A 26,210-nucleotide genomic window follows, 5' to 3' on the forward strand; every position below is an offset into this window, starting at 1 on the left:
TAATATTATTAGCTAATACTAATTGCAATCCCTCCTTAATAGCCTGAATCTTGGCAAATAAAGCACTGACCGCATAAGTTTGCTTGCAAAAGCCCACCACCCAGGTACCCTGTGGATCCCGAATGTAACCCCCTAACCAACAGGGGTAAATGAACTTCCAATAGCAGCGTCCGTATAGACCGTGAAAGTACGCGGACCATGGGTGTGTGTTGGGTTAGAGGGTGGCTGAATCTTAGTTTGGTTATGTGTATTAGTAGGATGTAAGGTAGGATGTATTTGTGGTGTATGTCGATTATGGGCCTTGGTGAAAGCCCAAGCATTCTTCCTTGCTACGGAAATGAGACTTGCGGAGGAGGTGCTTTTGTTTTCAAAAATTCCTACATTCCTAGCTTTCCAGAGCTCAAAACAAACTAAAGGAAATAGTATATTCTATGGAAGACCCTGAACTAGAATTGTGGAGACGATGTTATCCTCTAACCAAGATTGAGTGTTTCCGTAAGACAAACCTGGGTCCGGGTTAAGGGTGTTCCATACTTCAATTCAGTAGGAAGAGTACAATCTCTCAGAATATGCAGGGTATCTTCTCTTTCTAGAAGGCAGGTAGGGCACAAAGGGGAATGAGTAATTTTCCGAGTGAAGAGTAGGTTTTTATGCGGTAGGCGGTCCCTCCACGCAAGCCAAAGAAAAACTCTCACCTTAGGGAGGGTCGGGGATTTCCAGATTTTATAAAGTTTAGTATGTGAGGGAAACTTATTTTTCGAGCTAGGGAATAGACCCTCATGATACGCTAGGGCTATAGAGAAGTCCTTGTGGGAGACAAATATGGACACTGGATTGTCATTTCTAGTAAGGTCAGTCGGGGGCGAGATGGTCCTAATTCGATCTTGTACCTCCTGAGGTAGAGGGATAGAAATATTCGCAAGGTCCCACTCATTCTCTCCCATGACATCACAAAGTCTAAGGTTGCCCTCATTTCTGGCTAAAGGTCCTGATATGAGTCTCCTTATAGGTCCCCCACCCATCCAATTATCATCCCAAAAATTAATGTTCTCCCCATTTCCAATCAACCATACACTGTTCCTCGCAAGTAGTTCCCAACCTTTCCTTATGCTTTTCTATACCGGAGAACCATATTTGAACTTGGTGACATGGTGGCTATGGACATATTTGGAAAAGATGCATTGCTGAGCTAGACTATGCCCTCCATGGCACATCTTCCAGCCAAGTTTCGCCATCAATGCAATATTTAAGGTGTGTTGGTGACGGATACCCAATCCCCCTTTTTCTTTGGGGAGGAAAGTGGTTTGCCTATCAACTAGGTGGAGTCTCTTTCTCTCATCCGTGTCCCCCCACAGGAACGAAGTCATTACAAATTTTATCTATGGCATTGAGAGTGGCATTTGGCAAAAAGGTCGCCTGCATATAATAAGTGGGAATTGTGGAGAGGGTAGACTGGATAAGGCAGAGTCTACCTGCTTTCGATAAAAACTTGACCTTCCATTTAGCGAGTTTATTTCTCACTTTATCGACCACAAACTGTACTTGGGCGCGGGTTGGTCTCTTATTGGACAACGGTAGACCTAGATACAGCCCAAGGTCCGAGGATTGGGTAATGTTCAAGGTTTCTTGGAATAGGGTTCGATCCTCCTCCTTAGTGTTATGAGAAAAGATTAGACGACTCTTATCTTCATTAATTTTTTACCCTGAGATTTTGCAGAAATCACTAAGAATCTCCCTAACTGTAAAAGCAGTTGATTCATCCACCCTTCCAAAAAGTAATAGGTCATCTGCGAACATTAGGTGAGAAACAGGCACTTTCTTGCGACCGACCCAAAAAGGGGTCCACTTGTTCCCTATGCATGCCTCATTGATCTTGTGGGACAAGGATTCTAAGCATAAATTGAAAAGGTATGGGGACATAGGGTCGCCCTGACGATAGGGGTGTGCAAAAATATCCGATCCGAAATACCCGATCCGAAAATCCGCCGATCCGATCCGAAATTTCGGATATCCGATCCGATTTTAAGATTTCGGATATTTTGGATCGGGTATCCGGAAAAAATTTTGGGTTTTCGGATCGGATACGGATCGGGATTTTTCAAAAATGTCAACGAACCCGATCTGAAAATCCGGTGATCCGATCTGAAAACCCGGTGATCCGATCTGAAAAGTTCGGATATCCGAAAATTTAGGATCGGATTCGGATCGCAATTCCTCCGATCCGAAATTTTCGGATATCCGAATTTTCGGATCGGATCCGATCCGATATCCGACATTGAACACCCTTACCTGACGATTCCCCCTAGAGTGTTTGAAGCTCTCCCCTTTCCTCCCATTTACAAGAACGGAGGAGGAAGATTTAGTGATACAGTCCATTATCAAAGCAATGGAGCTCCTATCAATTCCATGGAGGTGCAAGCATTCTCTTATAAAACTCCAGATTGTTGTGATCTAAGTCAATGTTATTTTGATGATGATAAACAATATGTTCTATAGTATGGATGTGTATGACAGATGGTTGAGAAAGGAATAAATTAATAAAGACTTTGAAGAAATGAAGAATCAAGATTCAAGTCCAAGTTTATATTGGATTCCAAGTTTAGTTACTATATGCAAAATATAATATATTTGAACTAGATGATATATTATGTGCCAAGTATAGAAATATAAAATTAGGATAATTATTATTTTCTTAGAGTTAAGGAAATAAATAATTCTGTTAATTTTATATATTTATATTGAAAGGAAATAGAAATTCGAAAATCAAGTTTATTAAAGAAAATAATTTTAACCGATTTATGAAAAGATTTTGCGAAAACGTGTTTTTATAAAAAACCGAGTAAAGATTTTGTTAAAACATGTTTTTTATAAAAATCAAGTAATACAGTTTTATAAAAAATAAGATTTTCGAAAACTGTTTTTGAAAAAGAATTTTGAGATAATAAAAGAGTATGAGATAAAAAGAAAATCTATTGGTTACTCAAGATATAGATAAACATTAATTTAAGGAAAACTTATCTTTTTAGAATTGAAGATAAAGATGAAAAGGATAAAGTTTATCTTCCAAAAAGAAAAGGTTTTATCCCTTAAATTAAGGAGTAAAAGATAAATATTTTTTGAAGGATTTTCGACCAGTCCATGTACTATTATAAAAAGGATTATAATTCAGTTTTACAATTCACGCTTTCAGAGAGAAAAAATCGGAGATATTAAGAGCTGAAAACAGTTTCCTAAAGCACAAAATATTGCACTGTTCGAGCCAGTTGGAGTAACTATTCTACGATTGTAATTGTCCTCTAAATTGCTTGAATAAGAAGCATGCGTTTGAGGATCTTTTCTTTTTGTAATTTCATAATTATAGAGAGTCGCAATACTTAGAGTTAGACCTGGCAAAGTTGGTCCTGATCCGAAAATCCGGTCCGAAATATCCGATCCGTGGTCCGATCTGGGTCCGAACGAGACGATCCGAACCTTGATCAGAACCCGAAACGGTCCCGATCCGAAATAATCTTGATCCGAAACTCATCCGAAATCCGAATGATCCGATATAATCTTACCCGATCCGAAACCGATCCGACCCGATCTAAAACTGATCCACCCGAAGGTAAACCGATCCGAAATTATTGGTTTCGATTAGGCTTTGATCTGAAATACCCGAAACTTACCCGTTTTGTTATATAAAAAAAATATCATTGGCATAAGTATTCCATTCATTCCAACATAGTCCGATTCCGATCCGAAATAATAGTCCGAACATGACCCATTCCGAAACGATCTGATCCGGTCCGAATGTAACTTGATCCGAAAACGGTCCGATCTGAATTGGTCCGGTCCGATTTCGATCCGAAATAATAGTCCGAACAATGACCCAATCCGAAACGGTCCGATCCGGTCCGATCCCAGTTCGAATGTAACTTGATCCGAAAACGGTCCGATCTGAATTGGTCCGGTCCGAATCCGATCCGATTGGTCCGATTGCCAGGTCTACTTAGAGTTATGTGTTGGGGAGCAATACTAGGGTTACTAGTGGGGGAGTCTTATTGTATCAAGAGGTTAATTGATATTTTAGGATTCAAAGAAATAAAAGAGTTTTGGTTCGTGTGGACCTAGATCTCAGAGGTGAGATTGAACCACGTTATATCTTGTGTTTGCGTATTAATTTCGTATACTTTTAGTTTTCGCAAAAACTCAAATCAGAGATTTACGAGTATTTCGCACAGTGCCTGGCACAGTGCTATAACCAAGGTTTTGCGAAAATCGATTAGATTTCGTCACTTAATTTAAACCCCCCTTCTTGAGTGTCACCTTGTGTTCCAACAATGATCTATATATAAACTTTGATATCATGATCCTTCTTCACCATGTCTCAAATTTATTTACTTCCTCCGTTTCTTCCTTTTTTTTTTTGAAGATCTCTGTAAAGCTTTTCCTTTCTCTAATATGAGAACTTATATGCCTAAACGACCTAGAGAAGTATTCATATTAGGTTACAACCACAACATGAGTGAAATACGAAAATTAACACCGTAGAAAATTGCTATCTTCATTATTTTGTTCTATCATTTGCTTTTTGCACGTTTAATTTGACAATGCACATCTTTGAACAATTATATCATTAATTATGTATAAGAAAAAATAAAAAAAAATGATATGTTGAAATACATATTAAGAAATTGCAAATCCAACAAGATTCTACATGACTATGCTTATTCTTATGAATAAATAACAAGATCCTTCTTTTTGCACCTTTAAAAGCTTATTGCTAAAATGTTGACCACTCCATATGAATTTATTAGACCTTATATAAATTCTATAACTGAAAATAACATGAACAGACAACAAACACGTACCCTAGGTATATCTATTCATATGAATTCATAGGCTGATCATAGCATGATTTTGCAAATTCTCGTAAAAGAGGAGTCAAACCTAACTCATTAGTTAAGCTCGTCTAATATTTAGATTAGGGGTTAATTAATGGAGTACTTAGCGTAAATACAAATAAAGAGTTGGATAAAATTGATGAGGCTTGCTTTTGTTTAAACTTATCAGACCGGCGTATCGCTTTAATTTGTTAACTTGAGGGTTTAAAAAAATTGTTTTGGCCGGTTTAAGCAATTTGAAAGCTGAAATATTATTCCTACAACCTACAGAAAATACAATTAAGAAATTTCATGTTTCGCGGATTTTTGTTTATGACGCCAAAGGGGAAGATGTAGATGACTTAATACTTTAATTTGTTCTTCTAACAAGGATTGCTTCAGCTAGGGGTGCTGATTTGTACTATCTCACAAATTTGAGGTTTTGATATCCAATCCATTTGAATCACTTTACAAATGACGATTTCTTTTACCTTTCTCCCTTACTCACGAGGACTCATTTCATATGCAGTTGGTTTACAGGTTGATCCGTTTCAAGTTTCAGTCTTGAAATACATTTTTTTTATGGGTAAGAGACATGTATTAGTATCACTAACAATACACTTCTTACCATTTTTAAACAAACAATTTCATGAAAAATTGTGCTTAGAGAAATTGAAGAGTTATTGATGTAAGATAATTTGGGGTAATTTGTGGAAGACTAACAAATAGAAATATTATACGGGTGAAGTTGTGTTGACGTATTGTTAGAGGGAGAACAAAATATTGAAACCAACTACTATTATATAATAGTAGAACACAACTACATGAATACTCTCTAACTCTTTTTGTTTCAATCTTACAAATGAAACTCACGACTAGCTTACAAAGCTTGTTGGGCACACATTGCTCCAAGCAAATAACACTCCTATTTATACTACTACAAGATACTATTGCTTTTACTCCTTTCACACTAGCAATTAATGTTTGGCAAATTTTTCAACTAAGGTGTACTATAGGCTTTAGGGAGGGGGTGTAGGACGGTAGATTTTACAATCTACATTAGAGTAGCAATAATATTTGACCAAAGTAGGAGATGTATTTTAACACTCCCCCTCAACGACTACTTTCTCAAAGAGATAGTCTAGAGGTCATACCAAGTTGTTTTCGAAACTTTTCGAACTTTGGTCCTCCAAGACCTTTTATGAATATATCTGCAACTTGGTTCTCCGTGTTCACTTGCTCAAGTTCAATCTCACCCCGTAGAACCTTCTCTCGGACAAAATGATAATGTACCTCCACATGTTTTGTCCTTGCGTGAAAAACAGGATTCTCCGCTAAACGTATCGCGGACTGATTGTCACAGCATAACTTGATTCCCCGATCAATTGGTTGATGCAGATCCTTGAGTAATTGCGTCACCACACACACTCTTGTGTTGCCATAGCCGCCGCTCTATATTCCGCTTCCGTACTTGATAGTGACACTGTTGGTTGTCTCTTGCTACACCAAGAGACTGCTCCAGAACCTTAATATCCGTCGTACTGCCTCCAGGTGACGTTTCATCGGTTTTTGCATAAATCGACTAATCACACTCACTGCATATGCAATATCTGGTCTGGATAGCGTGAGATAGATAAGACTTCCCACCAACTGTCTGTACATGGTCACATCTTCTAGATCTTTGCCTTCGACTGAACATAACCTTGCATTAACCTCCATTGGAGTTGACATAGGCTTGCAATCGACCATTCCATATTTTTCTAGAAGATCACGGGCATATTTCTGTTGGCATAGAAATATCCCATCCTTAGTCCGCTCCACTTCAAGACCAAGAAAATGTTTTATTCTCCGAGCTCCTTCATTTGAAACGTACTGAAAGATTAGCTCTTGTTTGTTGAATCTCCTCTTCAAAATCTCCTGTGATGATAAGATCATCCACATATACAAGAACTATTGCCAACTTTCCATCCTGAGCTTTCACAAATAAGCTCGAATCGGCTGGTGCTAGAATAACCACTCTGTAACAGAAACTCCGCTATCTTTCCATACCAGGCGCGTGGTGCTTGCTTCAAACCATAGAGCGCCTTCTTCAGCTTGCATACATGGTGTGGATAAGACTGATTCTCGAACCCCTTAGGTTGATCCATGTAGATGTCTCTATCCAACTCACCATGTAGAAATGCATTTTTGACATCCATCTGCCAGAGCTTCCAAGAATTACTAGCTGCAAGTGCTAGTAAAACACGAACTGTAGTAATCTTGGCAACTGGACTAAACGTTTCATCGTAGTCTAGCCCATATTGCTGAGAAAATCCTCGAGCTACCAGTCGTGCCTTGTACCTTTCAATGGTACCATCAGGTCTAGTCTTCACTTTGTATACCCATTTGCAAGAAATAGGTTGAACTTCTTAGGCTTTGGCACTAACTCCCAAGTCTCATTCTGGTGCAGAGCTTGAATTTCTTCTTCCATGGCTTTTCTCCAATCTTTGCTTCGAGCTGCCTCATCATAACTATTTGGCTCTTTTACATCCTCAACCATTGCAGCATTTGCATATCTTGGATTTGGCTTTTTCTGCCTTGTGGACCTGCGTAGTGCTGGGTGAGGTTCTTCTTCTTCAAAATTTCAATTCGACTTGGCCTTTCTTCTTCAATATTTCTATGATGTGCTCCTGTTTGCCATGAACTTTTCTCTCTTTCTGTTGGTGTAGGTTGAGATATCTTCATCTCAAGACTACTGCCATCTTGACTAGACTGACCTACGTCTTTCTCGTCCATCTTTTCTTGAAGCTTTTCCTCGATCTCCTTCGAGTTTGGCAATAATACAGCTTGTGGTGACCACCAAGATGATGCTTCATCAAACACCACATTTCGTGACACATTACATTTATCTGTTGTTGGATCACAACACCTCCAACCTTTTCTTTGATCATCGTATCCCACAAAGATACAATGAATAGCCTTTTTATCAAACTTGCTACGCATATGCTCGTGAACAAAGACGTAGCATACAAATCCGAATACTCGAAAATGGCTCACTGCTGGCTTCATTTTTCTTAGCTTCTCAAATGGTGAGACAAAATCTAGTCTCGCTGAGGTAATCGATTTGTCACATGTGTCGCTGTCCTCATACACTCAACCCAAAAACGCGGTGGCACGTTCTTGCATGTAACATGCTTCTGCATGTCTCTGCAAGATGTCGATTTTTTCTTTCAGCTACTCCATTTTGTTGTGGAATATTTGGACAAGTGAACTGGCGTGGACTTGCAATCTTGCAAGTATTGGGAGAATTCTCTGGATGTATACTCTCCTCCGTTGTCTGTACGTAGACACTGAATTTTACCACCAACTTCTTTTTCTACTGTTTCCTTAAACAGCTTAAACTTGCCAAATGCTTCAGATTTCTCTTTCATGAAATCGACCCACACAAATCTTGAAAAATCATCAATGAAAGTTATCATATAACGTAAGCCACTCACTGAATGTTGCTTTACTGGACCAAACACATCTGAGTGAACCAACTCCAAAGGTTCCTTCGATTTGAACTTTGAATCTTCATATGGAAGTTGATGTGCTTTACCAAATTGACATCCACGCAAACTATATCTTCCTTGACATCTAGTTGAGGAAGACCCTTGAGCATCGACTTCTTCATCATCACTTGAGCTTGTTGTAGCTCACGTGACCCAAGCGTGCATGCCATAAATCAGCTGTCTCATTTTTCCTCGCCTTGTCTACATATGCCGTTTGAGCAGACATACGTAGACTGATTCAAGACGTCGCCCCTCCAATATAGGAGAAGAATTTCCTTCCATTGTCTTGTACACCTTTACATCACGAGGACCGAAAACAACATGGTTTCCGGATGATGTCAGTTGTGAAACTGACAACAGGTTCTTCGTCATACCAGGAACATGGTAGACATTATCCAGCTGAACTTGCTTGTTGCTAAATCGTGGAATCACCACTGCCTTGCCAATATGGGTTATCGGCAATTCTGAGTTGTTTGCTGTTATCACAACTCGACCACGCTTGTACTCGGACATGCTCAAAAATTTCTCTTTGTCTCCAGTCATATGATTGGAGCAACCAGAATCGATGATCCAATCATCTTTGTAATTGATCATCTTGTCGTTGACTACGACAAGTGCAGCTTCCTCTGGCTCCGTACTGCTGGGTGACACTACCTCCATGTCGAAGATCTGTTCCTCTTCAACTGCGTAGGATGCTTGTGCATCCCACTCGACTTCACTTCGGCTTTCATGCTCCACGGAAGTTGCAGCATTCCCTTCTGCTGGTTTGGACCAACAGTCTCGAGCATAGTGTCCCTTCTTCTTGCAGTTATAACACACGACATCTCGTCGTGTTTGATTTTTCCCTTCCTTCTCATCCTGTTGTCGATCTTGTCGAGCTCCCCCTCGATGGAAGCCTCCTCTACGTTGTCCTTTTCTGAATCCCCATGTCTGTCTGTTTGACTTGCCATGTTGATTACTTGACTCGCCTGTCTTATCACCTCCCTTATTTGACTTCTTGTTGCCAAAAAGAGCTTTCTCTTCATCCTTGACGGAAACTCCAGACATCTGATTTTCTAGAGCCTCCTGGTTGGCTAACACATTCTCAAACTCAATTAGAGATGGTTGTGTAGCCCAACCTCGGATCGCCGTGACAAGACTACTGTATCCAGGCTTTAAACCGCGGACAATAATCCTGCGCATCCTTGTCTCTGTGATAGGATTTTCAGGATCTAACTTTGTGATTTGTTCACACAAAGTTTTGACTTTGGTGAAATACTGGTTCACCGTCATGTTGTTCTGCTGGATCGACAACAACTCATTCTCGAGAAGCTGAAGTTGAGCATCATTCTTTTTAGAGAACAAAGCTGCAAGGGTGTCCCACGCCTCCTTGGGTGTCTTCGCATCCTTGATGCGGTATAGCAACTCGTCCTCGACGGTTGCTGCTAGCACGTACATGGCTCTTCCGGCCCTAATCTTCCACTTCTTTAATTCTTCTGGATCGGTTGGTATTGTAACTTCACTACCACCGACTATACCCCAAAGATCTTGTCCCAACAAATAGAATTGCATACGTGTACTCCACGTACTATAATTTCCATTGTTGAGTTTCTCAATATTACTAGATGAACTAGCAATATCTGCCATTTGTGACTTGGTTTTGCCCGGCAATACACAAGTAAGCTTGGTCCCTGACCAACAAGCTTCACAGTCCCGGACTGTCCACTAATGGAAAATCACCTCGCAATACGGTCCCCGACCGTTAAGTTAGCCAAAAATATTTTTGACTATACCGTTGCAATAATATCGGTCCCCGACCGATATTTGCCAAAAAATGGTCCCGAGAATTTAACGGAACGAATGGCTCTTGATACCAATTGTAAGATATTTTGAGGTAATTATGTGGAAAGATTAACAACAAATAAGTGGATATAAGAATTAAAGTGTTGCTCACATCTAAACACTAAACACACTTATATTATTTAGTGATAGAACTCTTACATGAAATTGATAGAATTCACTCCTTTACAATTTCTCTCCACTTAGAAATAAACTAACGTAGTACAACTACTACTTCTTGTAGCTAGCACTCAAAGTTTTCTGAGCACACATTGCAACATACATACAACACTCCTATTTATACTACTACAAGATACTATTGTTACTCCTTTCACACTAGTAATTAATGTTTGGCAAAATTTTCAACTAAGGTGTACTATAGGCTTTAGGGAGGGGGTGTAGGACGGTAGATTTTACAATCTACATTAGAGTAGCAATAATATTTGACCAAAGTAGGAGATGTATTTTAACAATTGACAAATTTGAAAATTAGAACACATACGAGATGTAGGACTATAAATTTAAGCTTAATAAGGAAAACTAAATAAATATGTGGTCGGTTGAGGAGCTTAAAAATTACAGATGAAAATTAGAAAATTTAAGTTGTGTTATGGCCCTATCTATAGCTGACTCCTATCAATACTTTACTTCTTCTAATTGGGTTTGTTTGAATATCGCTTTCATTTGGCTAAAAGTTGCACAAATACGATCCATCTTATGTGTTGCAATGCAAATTAATTGATTATAATATAATTGGAGCTATAAATGGATAGTTCCGTAACAGTTGGAGCTTACTTTATTTTACAGTTTCACCCCCTAGTGTCTTAAGACCTAACAGTTAATATAATAAGTATTAATTAACTCGTGTAATGAAAAAGAAATGCGAAAAAAGTATTCTACTCGAAGCAACTGATAACATTTGCCCCACTAGTTATAGAATTAGTTGATGATGGTTTTTGTAGCCATGGACCACTTTATACATAACTAAAATTAAGAAACACATACTAATTAATCACTAAGGAAAAAGTACCACATTAATGGTAGAGTAATTAAAGGAATATTGACGACTTGGAAGGGTGCATGTGGCAAATTGGCAATGGGTCAAACTGAGGTGTATGCATGCAACTCGATGACAATTCCTACCTTGCATACTGATAGAGTATAAATTTATTCTTAGGGCCTCAACCATCAGCTTAAACTTTTGGTTGAGTTGGTCCTTTGACATGGTATTAGAACCAACGTGATAAAAAGGTCACGGGTTCGAATCTCATCCACCCCTGATTTCTCAGTGGAATATTTAGCGCCAGGTATGAGGGAGACATGTGCTGCATCCACACTTCAAGCCCAAAGGGCTCTTGCATGAGGGGGCGTGATAGAGTATAAATCTATTCTTGGGGCCTCAACCATCAGCTTAAGCTTTTGGTTGAGTTGGTCCTTTGACACATACATATATTCCCCATCTCCCTTTTCCTTTCTATAAGTATGTTTTCATCTTAAAAGTTTGAGAAGTACTCCCTCCCTCCATCCCATATTATAGCATTTGTTTCCTTTTTGCACGTTTTAGAGATCTCCAAAACGCACCTTAATATAGTCAAAATGTCTCCAGGTTTTTTGAGTTCAACTCTTCTTGAAATGTATCAAAAGATTTTGAAGAAAAAGTTTAGATTAATACATGTTTGTTATTTAGTTTAATTTACTTGCATATTTTGGTGGTCTCTTTGTTTTTTTTAATATAGGACTCTATTTTTTAATAGTAGCGTAGGGTCTCCATATTGTTCGGGTGAGGACTGTATTTGGTCAAAGATTTTAAAGTTTGACCTCAAGAAAGATAAACAAACATTACATTATGGGACAAATGGAGTACTATATATATTGATAGGTTGTTACATTAATATAAAGAATATGATAAAGCTGGCAATGCCGTATACCATATGTAATATTTACACTACATGATTCATCAATAAAGCACAAGCGATCTATATATAAAGATGATATAGCATTGTATTATAGCACAGCTCATATTTGATATTCTCATAGAAGAAAAACAAGCTTAAGCTAAGCCTTATCAACCATGTTTTCCTTCTTGAAACAATTCTTTGGCCAAAACTTCTCCAAGGCCCCTACACCACCTAAGCGACCACCACATAACACACACCACCGAAGCTCCGATGACGGTTACATCGCCGATAAATGGGAGCTGTTAATGGGAAGAAACCATTGGGAAGGCCAACTCGATCCACTCGATACCGAAATTCGAAGAAATATCATTCACTATGGAGAAATGGCTCAGGCTACCTATGACACTTTCATCCGAGAAAAATACTCCAAGCATGCAGGTGCTAGTCGATTTAACAAGAATAACTTCTTCGCAAAGTTAGGTCTTGAATTAGGCCATCCCTACAAGTATCGCGTAACCAAGTTTATTTATGCAACTTCAGGGTTAGAAATGCCTGATGCCTATATATTCAAGTCATTGTCTATTGAGCCATGGAGCGAGGATTCTAATTTTATGGGCTTCGTCGCGGTTGCAGACGATGAGTCAGTTGAGTTGTTGGGTAGAAGGGAGATTGTTGTTGCATGGAGAGGGACTGTGCAATTCTTAGAGTGGTTAAATGATTTACAATTTATGCAAGTTTCGGCGTCAGAAATTCTTGCACATGAAGGTGATCATGGTAGTGAGCCTGAAGTTCATCAAGGGTGGCACTCCGTCTATACTACTGATAACTTGCCATCATCCTTTCAGAAGACTAGTGCAAGACACCAGGTTAGTTCATTCGTACTTTCTTATTTTTCCAAGTTCTATTCACTTAGCAATATGACGTTAACATTAGTATGCACCAGGTCAAAATCACATATCATTTATACACAATCTACTATATATCTATATCATCATGTAGAAACCCACTTATCCACTATATCATGCAGAAATTTCACTCTATCATTCAGAACATACTATATATATATCATGCAAAAACTACATTATTTCTAAACAATCTAGTATATCATCCAAAAATCCAGACCACTATATCATGAAAAAGCCCACTATATCATTCATAAACATATTATGTCATGTAGAAAATACATCGTTTCTAAACATTCTGTTGTGCATGTACATGTTATGTTTTATGCACATGATATGTTTTGATGATGAAAATTAATATAATATGTTATAGCATGAAAGTATGTAACAGTTGCAACAGATGCATGAAGAAAGAAATTGATAAACGAAGACTTTGAAGAAAAGAAGAATCAAGAATGAAGTTCAAGTTTATAATTTCTTAGAATGGTAACTTTAGATTAAAATGTAATATGCTTAGTAATATGCAATGTGCTCAATATAGAAATATAAAGTTAATATAATTATTATCTTCTTTGAGTTAAGAAAGTAAATAATTATATTAAAATTATATTTCTATATAAAAAGGAAATAAGTTTTCAAAATCAGAAATCAAAAGGGATTAGGAAAACGAGTTTTTAAAGAAAAAGATTTTCTAAAAAGTTGCGTGTATAAAAGATTTTAATAAAAACAAGTCTTATAAAAGATTTTGATAAAAACTTATATTGAAAAGATTTTGATAAAAACAAGTTTTGATAAAAGATTTTATAAACCGAGTTTTTATATAAAACGAATTTTTGAAAAAGATTTTGATAAAAAATCGTTTTAAATAAAAACCGTGTTTTTAATAAAAAGATTTTTATAAAACAGAGTTTTATTAAAACATGTTTTCTGATTTCTAAAAAGGATTTGGAAGAATAATTTTTAGATATAAACAGAATTTGAGTTGAAAAGAAAATCTAATGTGGAAAACTTATCTTTTTAAGTTTAAAAGATAAAGATAGAAAAAGATAAAGTTTTATCCCTTAAATCAAGGATTAAAAGATAATGATATTTTTAAGTGATTTTCGTCCTAAACAAGTCTTATAAAAGGGAATCAGAATTCACTTTTAAATCTCACATTTTCAGAGAGATAAATCGAGTCTAATTAAAAAGCTGAAAACTATTTCCTTGGCACTGAGCATAGCACTGAGCGGTTAGGTTTAAGTTACTATTTCATAATTGTAATTGTCCTCTATTTGCTTGACTAAGAAGCACATCTTTGAGGATCGTTTTTTCTTGTAACTTTTACATTATAGAGAGTGTCAACACTTAGAGTTAAGTGTTGGGAGTCATTACTAGGGTTAGTAGTGAGGGGAATCTTATTGTATCAAGAGTTTGATATTTTAGGATTCAAAGAAATAAAAGAGTTTTTTTTTCTTGTGGACGTAGATCTCAGAGGTGAGATTGAACCACGTTATATCTTGTGTCAAATCTAATATCTTTTAAGTTTATTATTCGCAAAAACGCAAATTAGTAATTTTCGAGTGTTCAGCTCAGAGCCTGGCACTGAGCTGTGAAAGGATTTTTGCGAAAATCGATTAGATTTCACCCACTCAATTCAACCCCCCCCCTTCTTGAGTGTTCCCTTAGGTTCCAACAAGTGGTATCAGAGCAGGCTATTCTCGTAAGACTACATCTAGAGAATAGAAACCATGAACACACAAGAGACTTATCGTGACAGGTATTCCAAGTGTCCAGTTTTCAACGGGAAGGACTATGGATGGTGGAAGACTAGGATGAGGATCTACATTCAAGGTTCTGATTTTGAATGCTGGAGAATCATAAAGACTGGGCCTCTACCTATTCAAGTCAAAGATGCTGAAGGAAAGCTGATCGATAAGGAGGAAGATCAGTACAATTCTGTTGACTATGGAAAAGCCGAAAAGAATTACAAAGCTATGAGTATTCTCCAATCTGGAATTGGACCTGATGAATATTCAAGGATCTCAGCATGTACTACAGCAAAGGAAATCTGGGACACACTGGAATTGGCACATGAAGGTACAAACGAGGTAAAACAGTCTAGGATAGATTTACTAGTCCAACAATATGAACTGTTCACAATGAATAAGGACGAATCTATTAAAGATATGTTTACCAGATTTACACTAATAACTAATGAACTAAGATCTTTAGGAAAAATCTATTCTTCTGAAGATTTAGTTAGAAAAGTGTTAAGAAGTTTGACTAATAAATGGCTTCCTAAAATAACTGCTATTCAAGAGGCTAAGGATTTATCAAAACTCTCACTAGAACAACTCATTGGTTCCTTAATGACTCACGAACTTGTTTTAGACTCTAAATCAAGTGAACCAAAGAATAAGGGTTGGCCTTAAAAACTGAAGTAGAAACGGATGATAGTGATAGTGATGAAGAACTAGCTTTTCTAACTAGGAAATTTCAAAACTTTCTGAAAAAGAATAGGAATAACAACTTCAGGAGAGGTGGAAACTCCAAAGGTAAAGGCACTACTTTTAACCCTAAGAAAAGTGCTACTAACTCTGGTTGTTTCAAGTGTGGTGAGTATGATCACAGGATTAAAGAATGCCCTTGTGGGATGAAGAAAAGCCTAGAGAAAAACGAGAGCAGTCTAAGAAGGAGTACAAGAAAGCCATGATCGCAGCAGTCTGGGGAGACTCGGATTCTGACGAAGATCAGTGCCACGCTCAGAGCCACGAAGCAAAATTATGTCTGAATGCTGTACAGACCACTCTGAAGACGGCACTGAGCCATGACGACTCACATCTATGCTTGATGGCTAAAAGTTCGAACCCTCTTGAAGAGGAAGAAGACAGTGAGGTAAGTCTAACTTCTTTAAAACCTTCAATTCATCTTCTTTCCAAAAGTAAGCTTGTCATATTGCTTGAAAACGTAATTGATGATTGTCAAAACATGAATGATAATTTTGATAACATGAAAAAGGAAATAAAAAATTTGACCAGGCTAAAAATTGGATTAGAAACAGAATATAAGGAATTGCTGAAAGAAAACAAAACTCTAATAAAAAGGATTGACGAGAAAGACTTAGAGATAAACACACTAAAACAAGAAAGACTCTAGTTGATAATCTCGTAAACAACTCAGTGCCAGTCACTGAGTTCCAAGCTGAAAAGTCTAGTCTTGAGGAACAAATTGAAAATTTAAATCACGAGTTGAATGAACTTAAAAATCAAGACAACAATCTGAAATTGTCCCACTTACGCTACCTAGTGATGAGAAAATAAAAGAAGAACTGGATAAGGTTAAAAAGGACTTAGAGATTTCCCGAAAAAGAAGTAGTGATTTGAACACCTCAGTTGAATATTTAAATCACAACTTTCTATTGCTCGAAAGATGCACGAAAAATGGACCAATGGGAAGAATGCTCTAAATTACCTAACTTGCACAACAAACAAAACGAACAAAACAGGATTAGGATATTCTGACCAGCGACTCAGTGCCAGGCTCAGTGCCAGACCCTTCGAAAGAGACTTTCGAAAAAGAAAATATGTTGGCCTTCCTGAATATCTTATTTGCAATTTTTGTGGAAATAATGGACACCTAATTGAGGACTGTAACAAAAAGAAAAATCGAATTGCAAAGAACATTAAACATGTCACTCAAATCTGGGTTAGAAAAGACATTCTAGATGCTCAACGTAAGAAAAAGGGACCCAAACAAGTATGGGTTCCAAAACTAACAAGTGATTCTTGTGCAGGTAAACGTGAGAGGAAGCAACCTATGGTATCTCGACAGTGGTTGCTCAAGACATATGACTGGTGACAAAACACAATTCCTCTCACTAGTAGCCCACAATGGAGGGTGTGTTACATTTGGCGACAACAAAAAGGGAGAGATCATTGGAATAGGCAATGTCGGCAAGTCTCTAACACACTCCATCGAGAATGTTATGTTGGTAAATGGACTGAAACACAACTTGTTAAGTATATCACAACTGTGTGATAAAGGTAATGTTGTTGAATTTCAGGCAAATTTGTGCCAAATCTTGAATATGAAAACTAGGGAAGTAATTTTGGAAGGTAAAAGATTAAACAATGTCTATATAATCTGTCTAGATACCTTACCTAATGAGAAAATTTCATGCATGAGTGCCCTACAAGATAATCCACTACTTTGGCATAAAAGACTTGGACATGTTAGCTCTAGACTGCTTAACAAATTGAGAAAAATGGATTTAGTAGATGGTTTACCATCCATAAACTTTGATTGGGAAACAATTTGTAATGCATGTGCTAGATGCAAACATGTTCGATCATCTTTTAAGTCAAAGACATTTGTTAGCACCTCTAAACCCTTGGAACTAATTCACATGGATCTTTGTGGCCCAATGCGTGTAAGGAGTAGAGGTGGTAGCAAATATGTGTTGGTACTTGTTGATGATTTCTCTAGATTTGTTTGGACATTATTCATTGGTGGGAAAGATGAAACATTTGATGTTTTTCTTGTTCATATTCGAAAAGTTCAAAATCAAACAAATTGTAAATTGCTGTCTGTCCGTACTGATCATGGCACTGAGTTTGAAAATACAGATTTCGAAAAATTCTGCAATGACAATGGAATTGATCATAATTTCTCTGCACCAAGAACACCACAACAGAATGGAGTTGTAGAAAGGATGAATCGTACTTTAGAAGACATGTCTCGAACCATGCTTCTACAAAGTGGCTTACCTAGAAGTTTTGGGCCGAGGCAGTAAGTACTGCATGCTATATATATAACAGAACTAAAGTACGATCCATCTTGAATAAAACTCCATATGAACTCATCAAAGGTAGGAAACCAAATATCTCTCACTTAAGATGTTTTGGATGTACTTGTTATGTTCACAACAATGGCAAGGATAATTTGGGTAAGTTTGATCCAAGAAGTGATGAAGCAGTGTTCATTGGTTACTCTCCTCATAGCAAAGCATATAAAGTATACAACAAAAGAACAATGCGTATGGAGGAAAGTGTCCATGTCATATTTGATGAATCTGATAAAAGCTTACAAGATGTGCAGGTAGATGATGACGAAGACTTCTCTATTGGACTGATTAGAGAGTCACGAGACAAACAGCATGATGAGAATCAACCTGAAACAAGTTCTGAGGCTCAGAGCATGGCACAGTCTGAAGAACAAATCAACAACTGCGACGAGAATGAAAAAGATGCAGAAGAGATAACTGAAACTGTCGAAGAAGAAGTGTCGGCAGAACCAACAGAAGCTGAAGAAAGCGAAAACAACAGTGAAGCTCAGAGCATGGCACTGAGCCACAGAACGAAATTTTCACTCCGAAGAAGTGGAAACACCAAGGATCACATCCTACTGACCTAATACTCACAGACATATCAAAGGGAGTCCAAACTCGTTCATCTCTTCATAACTTTTGTGCTTTCAATGCTTTTATATCTGAAATTGAACCATCTAATTATAAAATTGCATTGACTGACCCTGATTGGATTTTGGCTATGCAGGATGAGTTAAATCAATTAAAAGAACGAAGTTTGGCATCTAGAACCTCGTCCCACTCATCAATCAGTAATTGGAACAAAATGGGTTTTTAGAAACAAACTGGATGATAGTGGGATGATTGTTCGAAATAAAGCCAGACTAGTGTGCCAAGGCTTTAACCAACAAGAGGGAATTGATTATGATGAGACCTTTGCCCCTGTAGCCCGTTTAGAAGCTATTCGAATTTTGATATCCTTTGCAGCTTTTAAAAATATTAAACTTTTTCAAATGGATGTCAAAACTGCATTCTTAAACGGGTACTTAAAAGAAACAGTGTATGTTGAACAACCTCCTGGCTTTATTGATCAAAATTTTCCTAAACATGTTTATAAACTAGATAAGGCACTTTATGGTTTAAAGCAAGCTCCTAGAGCTTGGTATGAACGCCTATCTATCTTTTTAATGGAAAATGGCTTTAAAAGAGGTTCAGTAGATAGGACATTGTTTCTGAAAAGTAAGGGGAAAGAATTGCTAGTTGTTCAAATTTATGTTGATGATATTATTTTTGGAGCAACTACAGAATTATTATGTCATTATTTTGCTGAACTAATGAAGAGTGAATTTGAAATGTCTATGATGGGAGAATTAAGTTTCTTCCTAGGTTTACAAATCAAGCAACTGGATAATGGCATCATGATACATCAACAGAAATATGTGAAGGAACTATTGAAGAAGTATGGTATGGAAGATTCAAAGACTTATCCTACACCAGTACCTACTGCACTTAAACTAGATCTGGACGAAAATGGTAAGAAAGTAGATGAAACAATCTACCGAGGTATGATAGGTTCTCTTCTTTATTTAACTTCCAGTCGACCAGATATTCTTCACAGTGTATGTCTCTGCGCCAGATTTCAATCATGTCCAAAGGAGTCTCACTTCAAAGCTGTCAAACGAATCCTTAGATACTAAGAGAAAAAATCTATGGTATCCTAAAGGAGGCAAACTTGATTGGTTTTTCTGACGCAGATTATGCAGAATTTTTAGTAGATAGAAAAAACCTCAACACTTCTTAGGTCCTTGCTTAATCTCATGGGCATCCAAAAAGCGAAATTCCGTGGCTCTTTCCACTGCAGAAGCTGAATATGTTGCAGCCGCATCTTGTTGTGCACAGGTATTATGGGTAAGACAACAACTTAGAGATTTTGGTGTGTTGATTGATAATGTACCCATTATGTGTGATAATACAAGTGCCATAAACATCTCTAAAAATCCTGTTCAGCATTCACGTACAAAGCATATAGAAATAAGATATCATTTTTTACGTGATCATGTAGAAAAAGGTAACATAGCCCTTGAATTTATTTGTACTGAAGACCAAATAGCTGATATTTTCACTAAACCACTTGCTCGTGAAAGATTTGAAAAGCTTAGATTAGCCTTGGGATTGATTTCTAGTGCCTAGTTGATTTATGTGTTTATTTGATCCCTTTGCCAACTTAAGAGTTCAAAAGATTATACCTACACTAAGTCAGATGTTTGATTTAATTCAAGACTCCTGAAAAGGCTATTGATGCTGTCCTGATAACTGACACCTAAGTTGCTTCAGAAAAATTCCATACAAATTCCAACAAAAGTATCACCATTGTTGAAAATTTCCATTGATGTTGCTTTGACAAAACTAAAAGAATTTCAAAATTGTTTTCTAAAACTTTTTCTAAAAATTATGCAAGGCATGTGTTGTAAAAGAAAAGTGGACTCCAACAAAAAAACCCATAACCGAAAACCACTCTCCTACCTCATTTCAAAAATATTCAAAACCTTCACCAAATATCCAAAACCCCCTAACTACCCGGTTCCCTTCACTCTCTCTCTAACCCTAAAACACCTTTCATCTTCTTCCCCACACTCAAACCTTCACCATGGGACGAAAGACAGTGGCTCGCCGGCGATTTCTCACGAAAACCGTCGACCCACTCACTCCTTCTCCGACACCAACCCCACCGCCCTCTCCACCTCGCCCTTTCGCCCCGCCGTCACCTCCACCACAACCCTCCCCTCCTCCGTCATCTCCTCCACCGCCTCCACAGCCGACACCCCCACCGTCTCCACCAAAACCACCCACTTACACCAAACGTCGATTCAAAACCCTCGCCTCAAAACGACCTCCCACAAAACCGCCACAAAACAACCCGGTTTCGGAAAATTCTGTACCACAACCACGCCCTCGCAGATCCACTCGAAAAACTTCAACCCCTTCCGCTGCCACTACCTCTGCTACACCGCCGCCTCGAAAACGGCACGGTCCACCTGCTGCGCCAACCGACATTCCTTCCTCCTCTACTAAACCACGGGTTTCGGCGTCTGACAAAACACCACGGGTATTATCTGGTCGGATCTTCCCTAAAAAGTGGTTAGAAAATTCTGCTTTTAAATTTTTCTTGGAATCACTTCAATCTCAGGAGTGGGTTTCTTTAGTTGCTTTCAATGATGCTGTGTATGAGGATGAAGTTTGTCAATTTTATAAACATCTTTCCATCTTCGACGATCTGCTTTTGTCCACCACAGTCAACGAAATTTCTATCACTTTATCTGTGGATAATCTAGCCGAAATTCTTGGCATTCCTGCTGCTGGTTTTTCGGATTTGCCTCATCAAAATTGGCCTTTTGTCTCTGGGGTAGATAATGCGACAATCAGTCGCACTATTTCTGATCAACCTTTGCCCCATGCTCAGATCTTTCCCACAACAATGCTTTCTGCCAAAAACAAATTGTTACGAAATTTCATCACCAAAAATGTTCTACCTAGGATCGAAAATAGGGGAGAATGCCTCATTATGGATCAGGTATTGATGTGGTTGTTAACTCAAGGCACTCCTATTAGCCTTCCTCATCTGATGTTTCGCCATATGAAAAATCTGTCCATCACTCCACTTTATTATCCGTATGGCCTATGGCTCACCAAGATTTTTCATGCTTTTGATGTGTTGACACCGGATTCTAAGGGTATACCGTGTCGTGATGTAATGAATGATGGGATTCTGAGTCTAATGGATTTGTGTGTGTTAAAGGGTGAGTTGTTCAAGAAAGACTTTTTAGGGTTTCAACCTAGGGAGGCATGTGAAGGATGTTTGAAGATGATGGAGTATATGAGAGACATGCAGCGCCAGATGCAGCAACTATTGGCCAGACAACGAGCCAGTGATACTCTTGCTGCTCAACGTCATCGCCAGATTATGTCCAAACCTTGATAACCTTCTGTTTTACCCAGTCCTACTTTACACTTATGCTCATGCTTTGTAGTTTTTGTAAACTTGTTGTTTTATAACTATTTTGGTACTTTTGGATGCTTCTTTGGAACTTTCTGTTGATTGTGAATTGGTGTTGGTTGTAGCACCAGCATCCATAACCCACTCGGTTGAGCTATTGGATTATTTTGGATATCTCTGACTATATGTGTGTTTTTTTGTCTTTTTGCTGCTTTTTGAGAATGCCAAAAGGGGGAAAAGAAAGCATATAATATTGACTAGAATCTTGATGATATCCTAGGTTGAAATAATGTGAATAAAATATAAATGAGCATGTGGGGACAAGTGAATGATTGAAAGCTATTAATCTGATGTACGGATAGATTCAAAAAGGGTAAATACTAAATATTCAATCCATGCATTGTTTGAGGGGGAACAAAAGTCAATATGCATACTTTAAGGGGGAAGAAATGTTTATGTAACAATATTATATTCATGAGTTTGTCATCATCAAAAAGGGGGAATTTGTTGTGCATGTACATGTTATGTTTTATGCACATGTTATGTTTTGATGATGAAAATTAATATAATATGTTATAGCATGAAAGTATGTAACAGTTGCAACAGATGCATGAAGAAAGAAATTGATAAACGAAGACTTTGAAGAAAAGAAGAATCAAGAATGAAGTTCAAGTTTATAATTTCTTAGAATGGTAACTTTAGATTAAAATGTAATATGCTTAGTAATATGCAATGTGCTCAATATAGAAATATAAAGTTAATATAATTATTATCTTCTTTGAGTTAAGAAAGTAAATAATTATATTAAAATTATATTTCTATATAAAAAGGAAATAAGTTTTCAAAATCAGAAATCAAAAGGGATTAGGAAAACGAGTTTTTAAAGAAAAAGATTTTCTAAAAAGTTGTGTGTATAAAAGATTTTAATAAAAACAAGTTTTATAAAAGATTTTGATAAAAACTTATATTGAAAAGATTTTATAAAAACAAGTTTTGATAAAAGATTTTATAAACCGAGTTTTTATATAAAACGAATTTTTGAAAAAATGATAAAAAATCGTTTTAAATAAAAACCGTGTTTTTAATAAAAAGATTTTTATAAAACAGAGTTTTATTAAAACATGTTTTCTGATTTCTAATAAGGATTTGGAAGAATAATTTTTAGATATAAACAGAATTTGAGTTGAAAAGAAAATCTAATGTGGAAAACTTATCTTTTTAAGTTTAAAAGATAAAGATAGAAAAAGATAAAGTTTTATCCCTTAAATCAAGGATTAAAAGATAAAGATATTTTTAAGTGATTTTCGTCCTAAACAAGTCTTATAAAAGGGAATCAGAATTCACTTTTAAATCTCACGTTTTCAGAGAGATAAATCGAGTCTAATTAAAAAGCTGAAAACTATTTCCTTGGCACTGAGCATAGCACTGAGCGGTTAGGTTTAAGTTACTATTTCATAATTGTAATTGTCCTCTATTTGCTTGACTAAGAAGCACATCTTTGAGGATCGTTCTTTCTTGTAACTTTTACATTATAGAGAGTGTCAACACTTAGAGTTAAGTGTTGGGGAGTCATTACTAGGGTTAGTAGTGAGGGGAATCTTATTGTATCAAGAGTTTGATATTTTAGGATTCAAAGAAATAAAAGAGTTTTTGTTTCTTGTGGACGTAGATCTCAGAGGTGAGATTGAACCACGTTATATCTTGTGTCAAATCTAATATCTTTTAAGTTTATTATTCGCAAAAACGCAAATTAGTAATTTTCGAGTGTTCAGCTCAGAGCCTGGCACTGAGCTGTGAAAGGATTTTTGCGAAAATCGATTAGATTTCAACACTCAATTCAACCCCCCCCCCCTTCTTGAGTGTTCCCTTAGGTTCCAACACATTCCATTATATCATTCACGCATTCACTATATCATGCAAAAACTCACTATATCATTCACACACTCACTCTATCATACATATACTACATCTTTCTATATGTTAAAGCACGTTTCAGTACGATATATATACTATATAAATGTCTTCCTGCACGTTAACACATTAAAATTAAATCTTCCACTATATTCCATGTACTTCACTATATGTTTTACGTTGATAAAACCCACTATAATGTATATAAGTTCAGTACATCTTTATACAACTCACTACATGAAGTTAATATTAATAACTAACATGGTGCACAGTTAAGTTAGTGTGCACTTAGTCAATTTAAGTTTTTTTTTTAACTTGAAAATATACATTAAAACTATAAGGGGGCGTTTGGTTGCTACGGGGTAAAGGGAATGGAATCAAGAAAGGGGGAGAAGGGGAAAGGAAAAGAAAACCCTTAGATTTAGAGTGGTGTTTGGTTGCTTCCTCCTCTTACCCTTCTTCCACCCTAGCACCACCACTCCTCCCACGCTATTACCCACGCCGCCTCTCCCTACCCCAGTAACGCCGCCTCTTCCCCTTCCCACGGCGGTTCTCCCCTCCGATCCCCTGCACCGTCGCGTTTCCCCCCTCCCCCGCGCCGTCACGTTGTTCTCCCTCCCCTCCCTGCACTGTCGCGTTCTCCCCCTCCCTCCCCTTCCCCGTCGTGGTCTCTCCCTCCCCTCCACTGGGTCAGCGTTATCTCCCTCCCTCCCCCCTGCGCCGTCGCGGTCTCCCCTTCCCCTCCCCCACACCACCGCGTTGTTCTCCCTCCCCTCCCCTGCGTCTTTAGGTGTTGGATGGTTGGGGTGTTGCTCGGCGGTTGGTTGCGGTGGCCGGTGGTATGGTGTGTTGTGGTGGAGGGGTTAGGTTGCGGTGGTAGGGTGCGAAGGGGGTGGTGGTTGGGTGGTCAGGTGTGGTTGAATGGTTGGGTCAATGGGTGGTTGGGTGGCAAAGAGGAGGTCAATTAGTAAGTCAAAGAAAGGGTAAGTGAAACCTGGGGGAAGGGAAGAAGGTAGAGGACTTGGGGGTAAGGAGAGGGTAATGGGTTTCATTGATTTAAGCAAACAAACAACAAGTAAGAGAATCAAGTCTCTTGATTCCCTTACCCTTTCCACAATACCCCTAACCAAACGCCCCCTAAGTTCCTGCATTGAACTCAACACCCTGAATTATAACACATGTGCACCAAAAACCTTCAATTATAGTCAGAACACCCTGAAGTACGAACACCCTAAAGCTAGTCTTATTCACACTTTACAATTCCATTGTAGGTTCTAACGGAGCTCACAAAACTAGTGGATCAATACAAGAACGAAGTGATTAGCATAACAGTGACAGGCCACAGTCTTGGCGCAGCCCTTGCAACATTGAACGCAGCTGACATAGTTGCAAACAAAATTAATCAACCCAAAAGCTCTTCCAATGCCAAACCATACATGGTAACAGCCATACTATTTGCTAGCCCTCGTGTTGGAGATGCAAACTTTCAGAAATTATTGTCAAATTGTGACGATCTAAGGATCTTGCGTGTTCGAAATTCTCATGATTTCGTCCCAAACTATCCATTACTTGGCTATTCTGATGTTGGTGAGGAGCTTATTATCGACGTTGCGCAATCAGTGTATTTGAAGAACCCTACTCTTCCTTCAGTTTCACATAACCTTGAGGTTTACATGCATGGAGTGGCGTGAAGCCAAGGATGTGCAAAAGGGTTTAAGTTAGTTGTTAAACGAGATATCGCGCTTTTGAACAAGTTCTTTGATTTTCTGAAGGATGAGTATTATGTACCTGTTGATTGGTGGGTTCTTCAATACAAGGGCATGGTTCAACAGTCTGATGGTTCCTGGATGTTGATGGATCATGAAACGGATGATGATGATCATTGAGAAGTTTATGTTGGATTATGCTCCAAAATCAGTCAAATAGTTTTCCTAATAGTTAGGATTAGTTGCTAATAATTAATTAGTGGGTTAACAAGTAGTGGTCTAGATAATGGTCTAGTTAGTGGGATAGCAAGTAGTGGGCTACATAGTGGACATGTTATTAGTAGTGTTTTGTATGCCTATTTAAAGGTTGTTTTGTGTAGTTATTTATGTACGAAAATATATAAAAATGTAGTCTTTTTAATCCTCTCCAAGTTTCTCTCTTTCCTCCTCTAAAAATTCAACAGTTTATTACTTGATTTCCAAATTGAGGAGAAGATAGACGCATAAATTTATTATGTACTTTGTTGTTGTATCATTGTAGATTTATCAAACCTGCTACCTGCCTCAATAAATATTACTACATGTATTTATTGAATCCTTACCTTGTAACCTTCTTAAAAATTTTAGATAAGTATGTTTGTGCCCTTAAAAGTGTTTGACTACTTCTGCTATTATACTACCTCCGTTCTTTTTTAGTTGCAACGTTTGACAAATTGCACTATTCATGTTCTCTTATTTGACCAAATTTATTGATTTATATGTTAAACAAAATATAGTCATGTGGGGTCTTGTTTGATTCGTTT

At 37.6% G+C, this 26,210-nt stretch overlaps 1 pseudogene; it reads left to right on the forward strand.

Annotated features, from left to right (window-relative positions):
• Positions 1 to 12,281: 12,281 nt before the first annotated feature.
• On the forward strand, positions 12,282 to 25,587 carry LOC104900679 (phospholipase A1-II 1-like; annotated as a pseudogene).
• The last annotated feature ends 623 nt before the right edge of the window (positions 25,588 to 26,210 follow it).

This window comes from Beta vulgaris, chromosome 8 (genome assembly GCF_026745355.1).
Source record: "Beta vulgaris subsp. vulgaris cultivar EL10 chromosome 8, EL10.2, whole genome shotgun sequence".
NCBI lineage: Eukaryota > Viridiplantae > Streptophyta > Magnoliopsida > Caryophyllales > Amaranthaceae > Beta > Beta vulgaris.